We start from the raw sequence: 7,600 nt of genomic DNA, 5'->3' as shown, positions 1-7,600 counted from the left end.
GTCTTAAGTGGTCCATTAGGAAGATTATCAGAGGATGTGGAAAGGTAGGAGGCTTTCAGCAGGAAGGGGTTCACACTCATGAATGGACTTTGCTGTGAAGCGTCCAGGAACCTAGTCTCCATACTGAAGGTGTACTTGGTAACCTGAGGCCAATCAAATGTGCTTTACTCTTTAAATAGGCTCCTGCAGTGCTATGGTCCTTTACTCAACACCATTTACCTCTTCCTAAGCTTGAAGTGGGTACCTCTGCCATCTCTGGCCTAGTGAAAGATAGGGTAGTGTCTGACATTCAGAAAACTCTGCATCTCTTCCCTGCCTGGCCATTGACCCTTGCTTTACGCAGTATAAATCTTGAGCCTCCCTGGTTGGAGTGTGCCTAGCCTAGAAAATGAACCTTCTTATGCTTCTAGTGATTTATCACATCTTGTCCAGGATCCTTCCATTCCCTTCTCAGATTTCTGCCACCCTCCCCTGGTTATTCCCTGCTTCCAGCACTGCCACAGAGGAAAGGAAATACACCTACATTTCACTTCTTTAGGGGCGGGAGACACTGGAGGGTGTTAGGGAAAGAAGACAAAACCAACTGGTCCAAATAATGCTTGGAGATTTTCTGGCTTTCTATTACTCTCCAACTCTCTGGCTCCTGGTGCTACATGTAATTAGCTATGGCAGTGGATATGCTAGGGCTTTTTTCTTTAAGTTACTTGAAATGATGTTTGACAATCTATCACCAGGGACAGTGTGGGGTAATGAAAATAACATAAGCTTTGGAGCCAGACAACTCTGGGTTCAAATCCTCACTTTTCCACTCCTTAGCCATGTGACTTTGAACAAGCCAATTAATGTCTCTGAATCTCAGTTTTGCCATCTCTAATACAGAGACAATACTACTGACCTCAGAGGTTTGCTGTGAAGATTAATTGAGGGAATACTTGTAAAGCACATAGAACAATGCCTGGCATACAGGAAGCCCCTGAAGACTGGTAGCAATTGTTATTTACTATGAATTCTCACCTTCCCTGACTTCTTGGAGCATTTGACTGTTGATCTCTTTCCTCCCTGAAGCTCTCCTGGCTCCCTCCTTGTCAACATAGTCAATATTCAATAAAGGAGACAAGGATTGTCAGTGATTCAGAGACCTCTTTGCTCGTTGTGCTTTTTCAAATCAAGTTCGAAATTTTCAAAACATTGGGTGTGAAGTCTAAGGCTCTGAGTGCTTACCCAGAATCCAGGCTCAAGGACAGATCTTTCCTCTGTGTTTGGAGTGTGTACAATGTAACTGTGTTTGAGCTCTGGCGAAAGATGATCAAGAAGGTTCCCAAATTTTTATCAGTGCAAGTTTCCAAGCTTATCCCTGTTCCTCGCTCTCCTTGTGCCTCCCAGGATGTCTTCACTGGCTTCTTATCTTTCCTGTTACCTAAACCTTTCCAGAAGCTGCTCTTTCCCTCGATACGTCATTTCATGTGTCTTCTTTCCCAGGAACTAACCACTGCTCTCTCCATGTCAGGTCCTGTTTTCATCCCTCCTAGAATGCCCCTCTCTAACCTCCCCCCATCCGAATCTACTCAGGCCATTTAAGTTTCCTGTGGACTGAGGACTAAGGTGCCGGGGAGATGACGGCAGAAGAACTGTCTAAGAAGATCCCTGTCCTCACAATGCTCACAGCTTCTTTAGGAAAATGGAAAGCAAGCATTTTTAAATGAACTTCCTATCCTCCCAAAAACACTCAAGAAATGTTTGCTAAATAAATTGAATCTTGTTAGGCATCTACTATGTACAGGGTACTCTACTGAGCACCAGAAGTTTGGAGCAGTATAACCTACTATCCCCCAATAGCCAACGATGTTAGGATAAACTAGGTCATGATGCAGTAACAAAAAAATCTTGATGGCTTATAAGAACAAAGGTTCACTTTTCACTTATGCTGCATATCCATCACAGGTTGGCTGGAGACACTGCTCCACATCTTCTCACTCTGGAACCCAGACTGATTGCATAGCCACTCAATTGTTGCTGATCACCATGGCAGAGGAAAAGAGAGCTCTGGACGGTCCTGAACCGGCCCTTATATGTCCTGACCTTGGAAGTAATGTGTAGCTCATAACTCATTGGCTACAACAGTGACATGGCCCCATCCAACCACAAGAGGGCCAAGAAGTGCAATCCTACCATGGGCCTACAATGCAGAGAGCCAGAAATATAGTTGATAAGTAGCATTAATGACCTCCAAATATATCATCACAGTGGTTGGGCAGAATGGCCACATGAATAAAAACAATACAAAGTAGCCTGTGCTGAATCAAAATCAAAAACATATCACAATAGAACACAACATGGGGACAATCACAAAGGCCAGGGTGGTCAGAGAAGGCTTCATGGAGGACCATCTCCGAGCCTCAAAGGAAGATGGCTTACAGAGAAAAGGGGAAGAAGGCGAGGGTGTGAGAGGGTATTCCAGGCTGGGAAGCAGTGTGAACAGAGGAGTGGTGGCGGGGACGCTTGTAAGCCATTTGGAAACAATGAAAATACTGCATAGCTACAGCTGGGAGTTCACGCACCATATAATGCAGGAGAACCGCAGAGCAATAAAATTTAACACACCATATAATGCAGGAGAATTGCAGAGCTATAAGATTTAACACACCATATAACGCAGCAGAATTGCAGAGCTATAAGATTTTTCAAGTCCCTGAATGCAAATCTAAGAAACTTAGGCTTGGTTCTCTGTTCAAAATCAAGGAATTGAGAGAGGCTAAGAAGGTAGGGATCTGGTTCCTTCCTTCTCTCTTCCCACTTTAAGCTGAGCAGCTTCATTTTGATCTGTTTGATACACCGAGTTCCATGTAAGTTTTTGTTTTAAAGAAGTTTCCTGCTAGTTGCTAAGAAAGTAGATCTTAAAAGGCCTCATCATAGGAAAAAAAATTTTTATAACTATGCATGGTGATGGATGTTAACTAGACTTATGCTAATGATCATTTCACAATGTATACAAATATCGAATCATTTTGTTGTACACCTGAAACTAACATAATGTTATATGTCAATTATACCTCAATTTTTTAAAAAGTAAAAGAAAAAAAGTTTTCTGCTGTTTTAAAAAAATTTTTGAAAATCCCTGGTGTCAGCAACATGGAGCCCTTTTTTTTTTTTTTTTTTTTTTAGTTTTTAAGCATGGATTTCTAGAATTTGAGCCTCAGAGGCTGCCTCATCTGTTATGTATCAAAAGCAAAAATCCTCTCTAAACGACCTTTGCCTTCATTCTTAAAACACTCCCAGTGATAAAAAAAAAAAATTAGTATATGTCAAAATAGTACTTTCCATGCTTGGACTCCTCTCATTTTTAAGAAGTTATTTTCGTTGAACCAGAATTTACCTTCCTGTCACATTTACCCGTCATCCCAATTCCTGCTCTCTAACAGCTACGACAATGAATCTGAAAACAGTTCCATGTCAAACACTTGAGGACAGCTATCACGGGTCTGTTTGGTGTTTTCTTCTCCAGCTAATCATCCCAAGTTTCTTCTCCCCACACTCAAAGTAGGCAACATGTCCTCTTGTCATTCTGGTGAGATCCTTCAACATACTCATCTCTCTTTCTTAAAGCAGCAAACACCTGAAAGCAGGTATTTTAAGAAGGATAAGGCCCCATAGCTTGATTACACAGGCCTCCCTCCAAATTAGAATATATTCTGAGTCCAAAGGCTGGGAGGTAACTTATGTGGTCATTCAATTTGAACCTCCACGATTAACCAGGAACCTAGGATAATCAATGTGCCTAAGACAGGATTCTGTCATGGATGAGAACATAGGTGCTGGGAGTAGACATATCTGGTGATATCCTGAGTCTATCACCTATTAATTGGGTGACTTTAAATAAATCACTTAGCTTCCCTGGAACTCAGTTTTCTGATCGGTAAAATAGGTTGTTTTAGGTCGTATTTCCCTAGAAACAGAGTCTGAAACAGGGATTTGGGTGCACGTGATTTCTGAAGGGAGTATTCTCAGGAAAAAAGGGAGTATGGGAACAGGACAGGACAGGGGAAGGAGCTAAGCCAGGATGTGGTCTCAGGTGGAAACCATCTTCAGCCTGATCCCCCAGGGAACTCTGGAGTGTGAATCACACCACACAGTTGGTCCTACCTTGAGGCAAGGAGGCCATCCTTGTTCGTTCCTGTCTCAGTCAGTCTTGGCTACACGCCCCTGAGGGGAGGGTGATGCAGCCTTCTGCGCAATGCAGCTCCCATTCCATTTGGCCAAGGGCAACTCTCCTGAGAAGAAGGCAGCCATGACCCACAGCTGCAAGACCCACAGCAGCTGGGGATGAGTACCCCGTCCCATGAAGGAGTTTGGTCAAGACACCAACAGCAGCCACTACTGTTGACAATAATGTTAATAATAAAATAATGGTATGTATTGCAAATAATCAGTAACAAAGATTCTCTCCTTACCAAACTCTACTCAGGCTCCCTTGAATTCTTTTTCAACTAGGTCTCAAATTTTAGATTTTTGTGTTTGTCTCTGCACTGTCCAATTTTAGCAAGAACTCTGCTAAAGTGGTTTAACTAGAATTCCCCCATCCTCCATACCTGATCACCCTCAATATCTACAAGTTCCTCATCCTTCATCATCCCACCAAGGTGATGTCTAATCCCCTCTTACCCATGATTTTTCCTGCTCTGAACTGAATGCTTGTGTCCCCTCAAAATTCAAATGTTGAAATCCTAATGCCCAGTGTGATGGTATTAGGAGGTGGGGCCTTTGGGAGGTGATTAGGTCGTGAAGGTAGAGGCTTCATGAATGGGATTAGTGCTTTAGAAAAGAGAACCCACAGAGCTACCTTGCCCCTTCAGTCATGTGAAGTTATAGAGAAAAGACAACCACATATCTGGAAACAGGCCTTTGCCCAATACTGAATCTGCCAGTACCATGATCTTGGACTTCCCAGCCTCCAGAACTGTGAGAAATAAATGTTGTTTATAAGCCACCTTTGTTGTTTATGGCATTTTTGTTATACCAGCCTGAACAGACTAAGACATTTGCTCTTAGCAATTTTCCATTCACTGACTACACCCTGCTCCTTGGCCTTAAATTCCCACTTGCCCATGCTGTGTTTGGAATTGAGCCCAGTTCTACACTGAGGTCTCTTTTCCCCTATTGCGATAGTCCTGAATAAAATCTGTTTTTACTCCTTTTAACTACTGTTCAGGTCTGGTTTTTCTTTGAGAAAAGCAATACAGGCAAAGAGTGTTACACAGAAATTACTTAACAAATGTTAACATTTGTGATATAATAAGAAATATATATTTTGTTCTTTGTCCCATCTCCTGGCCAGAGCTCCTAAAACCTTTGTAATGTCCTAAGCAATAAAGATGGTAGGAGCATCTTTTGTTCTAATATTTGGTTATTGACTCTGGTTCCTGACACAGAATTTCTAAATTCCTTTGAATTTCCTGGGTGGTAGGAGTGCCTTTTATTCTAATGAGGCAACTCTTGGTGGGCTCCTGGATAGTTTCATTATGAGGGCTGGTCACCAGAAAGACCAAGCCATAATTAGAAGCTTGGAAATTTCAGCCCATCCTCTGAGGAGGGGAGAGGGGCTAGAAATTGAGTTAATAATCGATCATGCCTGCATGATGAAGCTTCCATATAAACCCCTAAAATACAGAGTTCGGAGATCTTCCTGGTTGAAGAACTTATCAACATGCCAGTGTAACCAAGCAAGAGCTGGTTCTGCTCACCACAACCTGATGCCAACCAATTGCAAGATGAGTTGGTGGTCAAGAAAGGGATTTATTAGATTAGCTAGCAAAACCGGAAGATGGTGGACTCATGTCCCAAAGACTACCTTAATTAATCAAACACAAAATCTTGAGGCAGTCATATGGGGAGGAGGGGAAAATAGGGAGGGGAGTCAGGCTACTTCTGGCATCCATTCTTCAGACTTCTCGTCTTCTGTTCCGCCTGCAGGGTCTGACGTTATTTCTTCCCTTAACAACAGGTTTCAGTCTCCACAGTGTCCTCATCCCTTTTGGTTCCTGAAAACTAACTCATTCCACTGTCAGCAAAGTTTCATGTCAGATTTGAGAACCTGCAGAAACGTGTTAAAACACATCCCTGTGGCCTTTGCACAACAGCCTGGTTACATTACAGGTTAATGATCAGCAACGCATGATTAGCAGTTACACCAGGAGGGTGGCACACCCCAACTCCATGAAGACAGAAGTTCCTAAGGCAGGATCCTTCCAGATCTTACCCTCTGTATCTCTTCCATCTGGCTGTTCATCTGTATCCTTTATTATGTCCTTTATTATATAATAAATTGGTAAGTATAAATAAGTGTTTCCCTGAGGTCTGTGAGCCATTCGAGCAAATTATCAAACCCAAGGAGGGGGTCATGGGAACACCAATTTATAGCTGGTTGGTCAGAAGTACAGATGACAACCTGGGACTTGTGATTGGTGTCTGAAGAGGGGGCAATTTTTGGGGCCTGAGCCTTTAACTTGTGGAGTCTGACGCTAACTCCATGTAGACAGTGTCAGAACTTAGTTGAGTTGTAGGACACCAGCTGGTGTTGGAGAATTGGTCGATGTGGGGAAAAACCCACAAATGTGGTGACCAGAGGTAAAGTGATATCAGTTATACAGAGGAGAAACAGAGTTTTTTCTTTCCAGCATTGTTGTTGATATTAAGATAAGCATTATTCTCTTCAGTCTTCTCTCTCATTCCGTAGGTTGCCTTTTCATTGTGCTAATGGTTTTCTTTGCCGTGCAGAGGTTTCTTAGTTTGATGTAGTCCCAATTGTTTACTTTTGCTTTTGTTGTTTGTGCTTTTAATGTCATATCCATAAAACCAATCCCAAGACCAATGTCAAGGAACTTTACCCTTAGGTTTTTCTTCAAGGAGTTTCATGGGTTTGGGTCTTACATTTAAGACTTTAATCCATTTTGAGTTAATTTTTGTGAGTGGTGAAAGATAGAGGTCCAGTTTCATTTTTTTGCATGTGAATATCTGGTTTTCCCAACACAGACTATCTTTTCTCCAATGAGTATTCTTGGCTCCCCTGTAAAATATTAGTTAACTTGGGTTTATTTCTGGATTCTCAATTCTGTTCCATTGGTTTATGTGTCTATTTTTATGCCAGTATCACACTATTTTGATTACTATAGCTTTGTAATATAGCTTGAAATCAGGAAGTGTGATGCCTCCAGCTTTGTTCCTCTTTCTCAAGATTGCTCTAGATATTTGGGATCTTTTGTGTTCCATACGAATTTTAGGATTTTTTCTATTTCTATAAAAAATGTCATTGGAATCCTGAGAGGGATTGCATTGACTCTATAGGTGGCTTTGGGTAGTGCAGACATTTTTACAGTGTTAATTCTCTTGATCCATGAACACAAGATATCTTTCCATTTATTTGTGTCTTCTTCAACTTCTTTCATAAAAGTGTTGTAGTTTCCAGTGTACAGATCTTTCATCTCCTTGGTTAAATTTATTTCTAAGTATTTATTGCTCTTGGTGCTTTTTGGGATTGTCTTTATTTCTTTTTCAGACAGTTTGTTGTTAGTGTATAGAAATACAACTGATTTTTGTGTGTTGGTTT

The sequence above is a fragment of the Diceros bicornis genome, chromosome 19 (assembly GCF_020826845.1).
Source record: "Diceros bicornis minor isolate mBicDic1 chromosome 19, mDicBic1.mat.cur, whole genome shotgun sequence".
Lineage (NCBI taxonomy): Eukaryota > Metazoa > Chordata > Mammalia > Perissodactyla > Rhinocerotidae > Diceros > Diceros bicornis.
This window is presented reverse-complemented; position numbering follows the sequence as displayed.